Source organism: Triticum aestivum, chromosome 6D (assembly GCF_018294505.1).
Source record: "Triticum aestivum cultivar Chinese Spring chromosome 6D, IWGSC CS RefSeq v2.1, whole genome shotgun sequence".
Taxonomy (NCBI): domain Eukaryota; kingdom Viridiplantae; phylum Streptophyta; class Magnoliopsida; order Poales; family Poaceae; genus Triticum; species Triticum aestivum.
In genome coordinates this window covers 380449661-380461105 of record NC_057811.1, presented here as the reverse complement: position 1 = coordinate 380461105, position 11445 = coordinate 380449661, and positions in this window count along the sequence as shown.

The following is an 11445-nucleotide window of genomic DNA, read 5'->3' as shown; positions in this document are numbered from 1 at the left end:
CATGTAATTTACTTTACTTTATTGCTAAACACGTTAGCCATAGAAGTAGAAGTAATCGTTGGCGTGACGACTTCATGAAGACACAATGATGGAGATCATGATGATGGAGATCATGGTGTCATGCCGGTGACAAAGATGATCATGGTGCCCTGAAGATGGAGATCAAAGGAGCATGATGATATTGGCCATATCATGTCACTATTTGATTGCATGTGATGTTTATCATGTTTTTGCATCTTATTTGCTTAGAACGACGGTAGCAAGTAGGATGATCCCTTATAATAATTTCAAGAAAGTGGTCACCCTAACTGTGCACCGTTGCGAAGGTTCGTCGTTTCGAAGCACCACGTGATGATCGGGTGTGATAGATTCTTACGTTCGAATACAACGGGTGTTGACGAGCCTAGCATGTACAGACATGGCCTCGGAACACACGCAATACACTTAGGTTGACTTGACGAGCCTAGCATGTACAGACATGGCCTCGGAACACGGAGGACCGAAAGGTCGAGCATGAGTCGTATAGAAGATACGATCAACATGGAGATGTTCACCGATCTTGACTAGTCCGTCTCACGTGATGATCGGACACGGCCTAGTTAAGCTTGGATCATGTTTCACTTAGATGACTAGAGGGATGTCTATCTGAGTGGGAGTTCATTAAATAATTTGATTAGATGAACTCAATTATCATGAACTTAGTCTAAAATCTTTACACTATGTCTTGTAGATCAAATGGCCAACGTTGTCCTCAATTTCAACGCGTTCCTAGAGAAAACCAAGCTGAAAGATGATGGCAGCAATTATACGGACTGGGTCCGGAACCTGAGGCTCATCCTCATAGTTGCCAAGAAAGATTATGTCTTAGAAGCACCGCTAGGTGAAGCACCAATCCCTGAGAACCAAGACGTTATGAACGCTTGGCAGCAGCGTGCTGATGATTACTCCCTCGTTCAGTGCGGCATGCTTTACAGCTTAGAACCGGGTCTCCAAAAGCGTTTTGAGAAACATGGAGCATATGAGATGTTCGAGGAGCTGAAACTAGTTTTTCAAGCTCATGCCCGGGTCGAGAGATATGAAGTCTCCGACAAGTTCTTCAGCTGTAAAATGGAGGAGAACAGTTCTGTTAGTGAGCACATACTCAGAATGTCTGGGTTGCACAACCGCTTGTCTCAGCTGGGAGTTAATCTCCCGGATGACGCGGTCATTGACAGAATCCTCCAGTTGCTTCCACCAAGCTACAAGAGCTTTGTGATGAACTACAATATGCAGGGGATGGAAAAGACCATTCCCGAGGTATATTCAATGCTGAAATCAGCGGAAGGGGAGATCAGAAAAGAACATCAAGTGTTGATGGTGAATAAAACCACCAAGTTCAAAAATGGCAAGGGTAAGAAGAACTTCAAGAAGGACGGCAAGGGAGTTGCCGCGCCCGGTAAGCCAGTTACCGGGAAGAAGTCAAAGAATGGACCCAAGCCCGAGACTGAATGCTTTTATTGCAAGGGAAGTGGTCACTGGAAGCGGAACTGCCCCAAATATTTAGCGGACAAGAAGAAGGACGGCAACACCCAAGGTATATGTGATATACAAGTAATTGATGTGTACCTTACCAGTACTCGTAGTAGCTCCTGGGTATTTGATACCGGTGCGGTTGCTCATATTTGTAACTCAAATCAGGAACTACGGAATAAACGGAGACTGGCAAAAGACGAGGTGACGATGCGCGTCGGGAATGGTTCCAAGGTCGATGTGATCGCCGTCGGCACGCTACCTCTGCATCTACCCACGGGATTAGTTATAAACCTCAATAATTGTTATTTAGTGCCAGCTTTGAGCATGAACATTGTATCTGGATCTCGTTTAATTCGAGATGGCTACTCATTTAAATCTGAGAATAATGGTTGTTCTATTTATTTGAGAGATATGTTTTATGGTCATGCCCCGCTGGTCAATGGTTTATTTTTGATGAATCTCGAACGTGATGTTACACATGTTCATAGTGTGAATACCAAAAGATGTAAAGTTGATAACGATAGTCCCACATACTTGTGGCACTGCCGCCTTGGTCACATTGGTGTCAAGCGCATGAAAGAAGCTCCATGCAGATGGACTTTTGGAGTCTCTTGATTACGAATCATTTGACACGTGCGAACCATGCCTCATGGGTAAGATGACCAAGACTCCGTTCTCCGGAACAATGGAGCGAGCAACCAACTTATTGGAAATCATACATACCGATGTGTGCGGTCCAATGAGTGTTGAGGCTCGCGGAGGATATCGTTATGTTCTCACTCTCACTGATGATTTAAGTAGATATGGGTATGTCTACCTAATGAAACACAAGTCTGAAACCTTTGAAAAGTTCAAGGAATTTCAGAGTGAAGTCGAGAATCAACGTGACAGGAAAATGAAAATTCTTACGATCAGATCATGGTGGAGAATATTTAAGTCACGAATTTGGTACACACTTAAGGAAATGTGGAATAGTTTCACAACTCACGCCGCCTGGAACACCTCAGAGAAATGGTGTGTCCGAACGTCGTAATCGCACTCTATTGGATATGGTGTGATCTATGATGTCTCTTACCGATTTACCGCTCTCATTTTGGGGTTATGCTTTAGAGACTGCCGCATTCACTTTAAATAGGGCACCGTCTAAATCCGTTGAGACGACACCGTATGAATTATGGTTTGGGAAGAAACCTAAGCTGTCGTTTCTAAAAGTTTGGGGATGCGAAGCTTATGTCAAGAAACTTCAACCTGAAAAGCTCGAACCCAAATCGGAAAAATGCGTCTTCATAGGATACCCTAAGGAAACTATTGGGTATACCTTCTACCTCAGATCCGAAGGCAAGATCTTCGTTGCCAAGAACGGGTCCTTTCTAGAGAAGGAGTTTCTCTCGAAAGAATTGAGTGGGAGGAAAGTGGAACTTGATGAGGTGATAGTCACCCCTTCCGAACCGGAAAGTAGCGCAGCGCGGGAAAATGTTTCTGTGGTGCCTACACCGACTGGGGAGGAAGTTAATGATGATGATCATGAAACTTCAGATCAAGTTACTGAACTTCGTAGGTCCACAAGGACACGTTCCGCACCAGAGTGGTACGGCAACCCTGTCCTGGAAATCATGTTGTTAGACAACGGTGAACCTTCGAACTATGAAGAAGCGATGGCGGGCCCGGATTCCGATAAATGGCTAGAAGCCATGAAATCCGAGATAGAATCCATGTATGAAAACAAAGTATGGACTTTGACTGACTTGCCCGATGAGCGGCGAGCCATAGAAAACAAATGGATCTTTAAGAAGAAGACGGACGCAGATGGTAATGTGACCATCTACAAAGCTCGACTTGTCGCTAAGGGTTATCGACAAGTTCAAGGGGTTGACTACGATGAGACTTTCTCACCCGTAGCGAAGCTGAAGTCCGTCCGAATCATGTTAGCAAGTGCCGCATACTATGATTATGAGATATGGCAGATGGACGTCAAAACGGCATTCCTTAACGGCTTCCTTAAGGAAGAGTTGTATATGATGCAGCCAGAAGGTTTTGTCGATCCTAAGAATGCTAACAAAGTGTGCAAGCTCCAGCGCTCAATCTATGGGCTGGTGCAAGCATCTCGGAGTTGGAACATTCGCTTTGATGAGATGATCAAAGCGTTTGGGTTTACACAGACTTATGGAGAAGCCTGTGTTTACAAGAAAGTGAGTGGGAGCTCTGTAGCATTTCTCATATTATATGTGGATGACATATTATTGATGGGAAATGATATAGAATTCTTGGAAAGTATAAAGGCCTATTTGAATAAGTGTTTTTCAATGAAGGACCTTGGAGAAGCTGCTTATATATTAGGCATCAAGATCTATAGAGATAGATCAAGACGCCTCATTGGTCTTTCACAGAGTACATACCTTGACAAGATATTGAAGAAGTTCAGTATGGATCAGTCCAAGAAGGGGTTCTTGCCTGTATTGCAAGGTGTGCAATTGAGCACGGCTTAATGCCCGACCACGGCAGAAGATATAGAAGAGATGAGTGTCATCCCCTATGCCTCGGCCATAGGGTCTATTATGTATGCCATGCTGTGTACCAGACCTGATGTAAACCTTGCCGTAAGTTTGGTAGGAAGGTACCAAAGTAATCCCGGCAAGGAACACTGGACAACGGTCAAGAATATCCTGAAGTACCTGAAGAGGACTAAGGATATGTTTCTCGTTTATGGAGGTGACGAAGAGCTCGTCGTAAAGGGTTACGTCGACGCTAGTTTCGACACAGATCCGGATGACTCGAAGTCACAGACCGGATACGTGTATATTTTGAATAGAGGAGCAGTAAGCTGGTGCAGTTGCAAGCAAAGCGTCGTGGCGGGATCTACATGTGAAGCGGAATACATGGCAGCCTCGGAGGCAGCACAGGAAGCAGTCTGGATGAAGGAGTTCATTACCGACCTAGGGGTGATTCCCAATGCGTCGGGCCCGATGACTCTCTTCTGTGACAACACTGGAGCTATTGCCCTTGCGAAGGAGCCCAGGTTTCACAGGAAGACCAGGCATATCAAGCGTCGCTTCAACTCCATTCGTGAAAGTGTTCAAAATGGAGACATAGATATTTGTAAAGTACACACGGACCTGAATGTAGCAGATCCGTTGACTAAACCTCTCCCTAGGGCAAAACATGATCAACACCAGGATGCAATGGGTGTTCGATTCATCACAATGTAACTAGATTATTGACTCTAGTGCAAGTGGGAGACTGTTGGAAATATGCCCTAGAGGCAATAATAAATGGTTATTATTATATTTCTGTGTTCATGATAATAGTCTATTATTCATGCTATAATTGTATTGTCCGGAAATCGTAATACATGTGTGAATACATAGACCACAACCTGTCCCTAGTAAGCCTCTAGTTGACTAGCTCGTTGATCAACAGATAGTCATGGTTTCCTGACTATGGACATAGGATGTCATTGATAACGGGATCACATCATTAGGAGAATGATGTGATGGACAAGACCCAACTTAAGCATAGCATAAAAGATCGTGTATTTTCGTTTGCTAGAGCTTTTCCAATGTCAAGTATCTTTTCCTTAGACCATGAGATCGTGCAACTCCCGGATACCGTAGGAGTGCTTTGGGTGTGCCAAACGTCACAACGTAACTGGGTGACTATAAAGGTGCATTACGGGTATCTCCGAAAGTGTCTGTTGGGTTGGCACGGATCGAGACTGGGATTTGTCACTCCATGTAAACGGAGAGGTATCTCTGGGCCCACTCGGTAATGCATCATCATAATGAGCTCAATGTGACTAAGGCGTTAGTCACGGGATCATGCATTGCGGTACGAGTAAAGAGACTTGCCGGTAACGAGATTGAACTAGGTATTGGGATACCGACGATCGAATCTCGGGCAAGTAACATACCGATTGACAAAGGGAATTGCATACGGATTGATTGAATCCTCGACACCGTGGTTCACCCGATGATATCATCGTGGAACATGTGGGAGCCGACATGGGTATCCAGATCCCGCTGTTGGTTATTGACCGGAGAGGCGTCTCGGTCATGTCTGCATGTCTCCCGAACCCGTAGGGTCTACACACTTAAGGTCCGGTGACGCTAGGGTTGTAGAGATATATGTATGCGGAAACCCGAAAGTTGTTCGGAGTCCCGGATGAGATCCCGGACGTCACGAGAGGTTCCGGAATAGTCCGGAGGTGAAGAATTATATATAGAAAGTCCTGTTTCGGCCACCGGGAAAGTTTCGGGGGTTATCGGTATTGTACCGGGACCACCGGAAGGGTCCCGGGGGTCCACCGGGTGGGGCCACCTGTCCCGGAGGGCCCGTGGGCTGAAAGTGGAGGGGAATCAGCCCCTAGAGGGCTGGGGCGCCCCCCTTGGGCCTTCCCCCCATGCGCCTAGGGTTTGGAACCCTAGGGGGGAGTTCCCCCTTGCCTTGGGGGGCAAGGCAACCCTTTCCCCCCTTGGCCGCCGCCCCCCCCTTGGAGATCCCATCTCCTAGGGCTGCGCACCCCCCAGGGGGCCTATATAAAGGAGGGAGGGAGGGCAGCACACTACAGCCTTTGGCGCCTCCCTCCTCCCCTGCAACACCTCTCTCTCTCTCGCAGAAGCTCAGCGAAGCCCTGCCGGAGAGCCGCTACATCCACCACCACGCCGTCGTGCTGTTGGATCTCCATCAACCTCTCCTCCCCCCTTGCTGGATCAAGAAAGGAGGAGACGTCGCTGCACCGTACGTGTGTTGAACGCGGAGGTGCTGTACGTTCGGCACTCGGTCATCGGTGATTTGGATCACGGCGAGTACGACTCCGTCATCCACGTTCATTGGAACGCTTCCGCTCACGATCTACAACGGTATGTAGATGCACTCCCTTCCCCTCGTTGCTAGTAGACTCCATAGATGCATCTTGGTGAGCGTAGGAAAATTTTAAAATTATGCTACGATTCCCAACAGTGGCATCATGAGCCAGGTCTATGCGTAGTTACTATGCACGAGTAGAACACAAAGAAGTTGTGGGCGTTGAGTTTGCCAATTCTTCTTGCCGCTACTAGTCTTTTCTTTTTTCGGCGGCATTGTAGGATGAAGCGGCCCGGACCGACCTTACACGTACACTTACGTGAGACAGGTTCCACCGACTAACATGCACAAGATGCATAAGGTGGCTAGCGGGTGTCTGTCTCTCCTACTTTAGTCGGAACAGATTCGATGAAAAGGGTCCTTATGAAGGGTAAATAGAAATTGGCAAATCACGTTGTGGTCATACGTAGGTAAGAAACGTTCTTGCTAGAAACCTACAAACCACGTAAAAACTTGCAACAACAATTAGAGGACGTCTAACTTGTTTTTGCAGCAAGTGCTATGTGATGTGATATGGCCAGAAGATGTGATGAATGATATATGTGATGTATGAGATTGATCATATTCTTGTAATAGGAATCACGACTTGCATGTCGATGAGTATGACAACCGGCAGGAGCCATAGGAGTTGTCTTTATTATTTTGCATGACCTGCGTGTCATTGAATAACGCCATGTAATTTACTTTACTTTATTGCTAAACACGTTAGCCATAGAAGTAGAAGTAATCGTTGGCGTGACGACTTCATGAAGACACAATGATGGAGATCATGATGATGGAGATCATGGTGTCATGCCGGTGACAAAGATGATCATGGTGCCCTGAAGATGGAGATCAAAGGAGCATGATGATATTGGCCATATCATGTCACTATTTGATTGCATGTGATGTTTATCATGTTTTTGCATCTTATTTGCTTAGAACGACGGTAGCAAGTAGGATGATCCCTTATAATAATTTCAAGAAAGTGGTCACCCTAACTGTGCACCGTTGCGAAGGTTCGTCGTTTCGAAGCACCACGTGATGATCGGGTGTGATAGATTCTTACGTTCGAATACAACGGGTGTTGACGAGCCTAGCATGTACAGACATGGCCTCGGAACACACGCAATACACTTAGGTTGACTTGACGAGCCTAGCATGTACAGACATGGCCTCGGAACACGGAGGACCGAAAGGTCGAGCATGAGTCGTATAGAAGATACGATCAACATGGAGATGTTCACCGATCTTGACTAGTCCGTCTCACGTGATGATCGGACACGGCCTAGTTAAGCTTGGATCATGTTTCACTTAGATGACTAGAGGGATGTCTATCTGAGTGGGAGTTCATTAAATAATTTGATTAGATGAACTCAATTATCATGAACTTAGTCTAAAATCTTTACACTATGTCTTGTAGATCAAATGGCCAACGTTGTCCTCAATTTCAACGCGTTCCTAGAGAAAACCAAGCTGAAAGATGATGGCAGCAATTATACGGACTGGGTCCGGAACCTGAGGCTCATCCTCATAGTTGCCAAGAAAGATTATGTCTTAGAAGCACCGCTAGGTGAAGCACCAATCCCTGAGAACCAAGACGTTATGAACGCTTGGCAGCAGCGTGCTGATGATTACTCCCTCGTTCAGTGCGGCATGCTTTACAGCTTAGAACCGGGTCTCCAAAAGCGTTTTGAGAAACATGGAGCATATGAGATGTTCGAGGAGCTGAAACTAGTTTTTCAAGCTCATGCCCGGGTCGAGAGATATGAAGTCTCCGACAAGTTCTTCAGCTGTAAAATGGAGGAGAACAGTTCTGTTAGTGAGCACATACTCAGAATGTCTGGGTTGCACAACCGCTTGTCTCAGCTGGGAGTTAATCTCCCGGATGACGCGGTCATTGACAGAATCCTCCAGTTGCTTCCACCAAGCTACAAGAGCTTTGTGATGAACTACAATATGCAGGGGATGGAAAAGACCATTCCCGAGGTATATTCAATGCTGAAATCAGCGGAAGGGGAGATCAGAAAAGAACATCAAGTGTTGATGGTGAATAAAACCACCAAGTTCAAAAATGGCAAGGGTAAGAAGAACTTCAAGAAGGACGGCAAGGGAGTTGCCGCGCCCGGTAAGCCAGTTACCGGGAAGAAGTCAAAGAATGGACCCAAGCCCGAGACTGAATGCTTTTATTGCAAGGGAAGTGGTCACTGGAAGCGGAACTGCCCCAAATATTTAGCGGACAAGAAGAAGGACGGCAACACCCAAGGTATATGTGATATACAAGTAATTGATGTGTACCTTACCAGTACTCGTAGTAGCTCCTGGGTATTTGATACCGGTGCGGTTGCTCATATTTGTAACTCAAATCAGGAACTACGGAATAAACGGAGACTGGCAAAAGACGAGGTGACGATGCGCGTCGGGAATGGTTCCAAGGTCGATGTGATCGCCGTCGGCACGCTACCTCTGCATCTACCCACGGGATTAGTTATAAACCTCAATAATTGTTATTTAGTGCCAGCTTTGAGCATGAACATTGTATCTGGATCTCGTTTAATTCGAGATGGCTACTCATTTAAATCTGAGAATAATGGTTGTTCTATTTATTTGAGAGATATGTTTTATGGTCATGCCCCGCTGGTCAATGGTTTATTTTTGATGAATCTCGAACGTGATGTTACACATGTTCATAGTGTGAATACCAAAAGATGTAAAGTTGATAACGATAGTCCCACATACTTGTGGCACTGCCGCCTTGGTCACATTGGTGTCAAGCGCATGAAAGAAGCTCCATGCAGATGGACTTTTGGAGTCTCTTGATTACGAATCATTTGACACGTGCGAACCATGCCTCATGGGTAAGATGACCAAGACTCCGTTCTCCGGAACAATGGAGCGAGCAACCAACTTATTGGAAATCATACATACCGATGTGTGCGGTCCAATGAGTGTTGAGGCTCGCGGAGGATATCGTTATGTTCTCACTCTCACTGATGATTTAAGTAGATATGGGTATGTCTACCTAATGAAACACAAGTCTGAAACCTTTGAAAAGTTCAAGGAATTTCAGAGTGAAGTCGAGAATCAACGTGACAGGAAAATGAAAATTCTTACGATCAGATCATGGTGGAGAATATTTAAGTCACGAATTTGGGACACACTTAAGGAAATGTGGAATAGTTTCACAACTCACGCCGCCTGGAACACCTCAGAGAAATGGTGTGTCCGAACGTCGTAATCGCACTCTATTGGATATGGTGCGATCTATGATGTCTCTTACCGATTTACCGCTCTCATTTTGGGGTTATGCTTTAGAGACTGCCGCATTCACTTTAAATAGGGCACCGTCTAAATCCGTTGAGACGACACCGTATGAATTATGGTTTGGGAAGAAACCTAAGCTGTCGTTTCTAAAAGTTTGGGGATGCGAAGCTTATGTCAAGAAACTTCAACCTGAAAAGCTCGAACCCAAATCGGAAAAATGCGTCTTCATAGGATACCCTAAGGAAACTATTGGGTATACCTTCTACCTCAGATCCGAAGGCAAGATCTTCGTTGCCAAGAACGGGTCCTTTCTAGAGAAGGAGTTTCTCTCGAAAGAATTGAGTGGGAGGAAAGTGGAACTTGATGAGGTGATAGTCACCCCTTCCGAACCGGAAAGTAGCGCAGCGGGGGAAAATGTTTCTGTGGTGCCTACACTGACTGGGGAGGAAGTTAATGATGATGATCATGAAACTTCAGATCAAGTTACTGAACTTCGTAGGTCCACAAGGACACGTTCCGCACCAGAGTGGTACGGCAACCCTGTCCTGGAAATCATGTTGTTAGACAACGGTGAACCTTCGAACTATGAAGAAGCGATGGCGGGCCCGGATTCCGATAAATGGCTAGAAGCCATGAAATCCGAGATAGAATCCATGTATGAAAACAAAGTATGGACTTTGACTGACTTGCCCGATGAGCGGCGAGCCATAGAAAACAAATGGATCTTTAAGAAGAAGACGGACGCAGATGGTAATGTGACCATCTACAAAGCTCGACTTGTCGCTAAGGGTTATCGACAAGTTCAAGGGGTTGACTACGATGAGACTTTCTCACCCGTAGCGAAGCTGAAGTCCGTCCGAATCATGTTAGCAAGTGCCGCATACTATGATTATGAGATATGGCAGATGGACGGCAAAACGGCATTCCTTAACGGCTTCCTTAAGGAAGAGTTGTATATGATGCAGCCAGAAGGTTTTGTCGATCCTAAGAATGCTAACAAAGTGTGCAAGCTCCAGCGCTCAATCTATGGGCTGGTGCAAGCATCTCGGAGTTGGAACATTCTCTTTGATGAGATGATCAAAGCGTTTGGGTTTACACACACTTATGGAGAAGCCTATGTTTACAAGAAAGTGAGTGGGAGCTCTGTAGCATTTCTTATATTATATGTGGATGACATATTATTGATGGGAAATGATATAGAATTCTTGGAAAGTATAAAGGCCTATTTGAATAAGTGTTTTTCAATGAAGGACCTTGGAGAAGCTGCTTATATATTAGGCATCAAGATCTATAGAGATAGATCAAGACGCCTCATTGGTCTTTCACAGAGTACATACCTTGACAAGATATTGAAGAAGTTCAGTATGGATCAGTCCAAGAAGGGTTCTTGCCTGTATTGCAAGGTGTGCAATTGAGCACGGCTCAATGCCCGACCACGGCAGAAGATATAGAAGAGATGAGTGTCATCCCCTATGCCTCGGCCATAGGGTCTATTATGTATGCCATGCTGTGTACCAGACCTGATGTAAACCTTGCCGTAAGTTTGGTAGGAAGGTACCAAAGTAATCCCGGCAAGGAACACTGGACAGCGGTCAAGAATATCCTGAAGTACCTGAAGAGGACTAAGGATATGTTTCTCGTTTATGGAGGTGACGAAGAGCTCGTCGTAAAGGGTTACGTCGACGCTAGCTTCGACACAGATCCGGATGACTCGAAGTCACAGACCGGATACGTGTATATTTTGAATAGAGGAGCAGTAAGCTGGTGCAGTTGCAAGCAAAGCGTCGTGGCGGGATCTACATGTGAAGCGGAATACATGGCAGCCTCGGA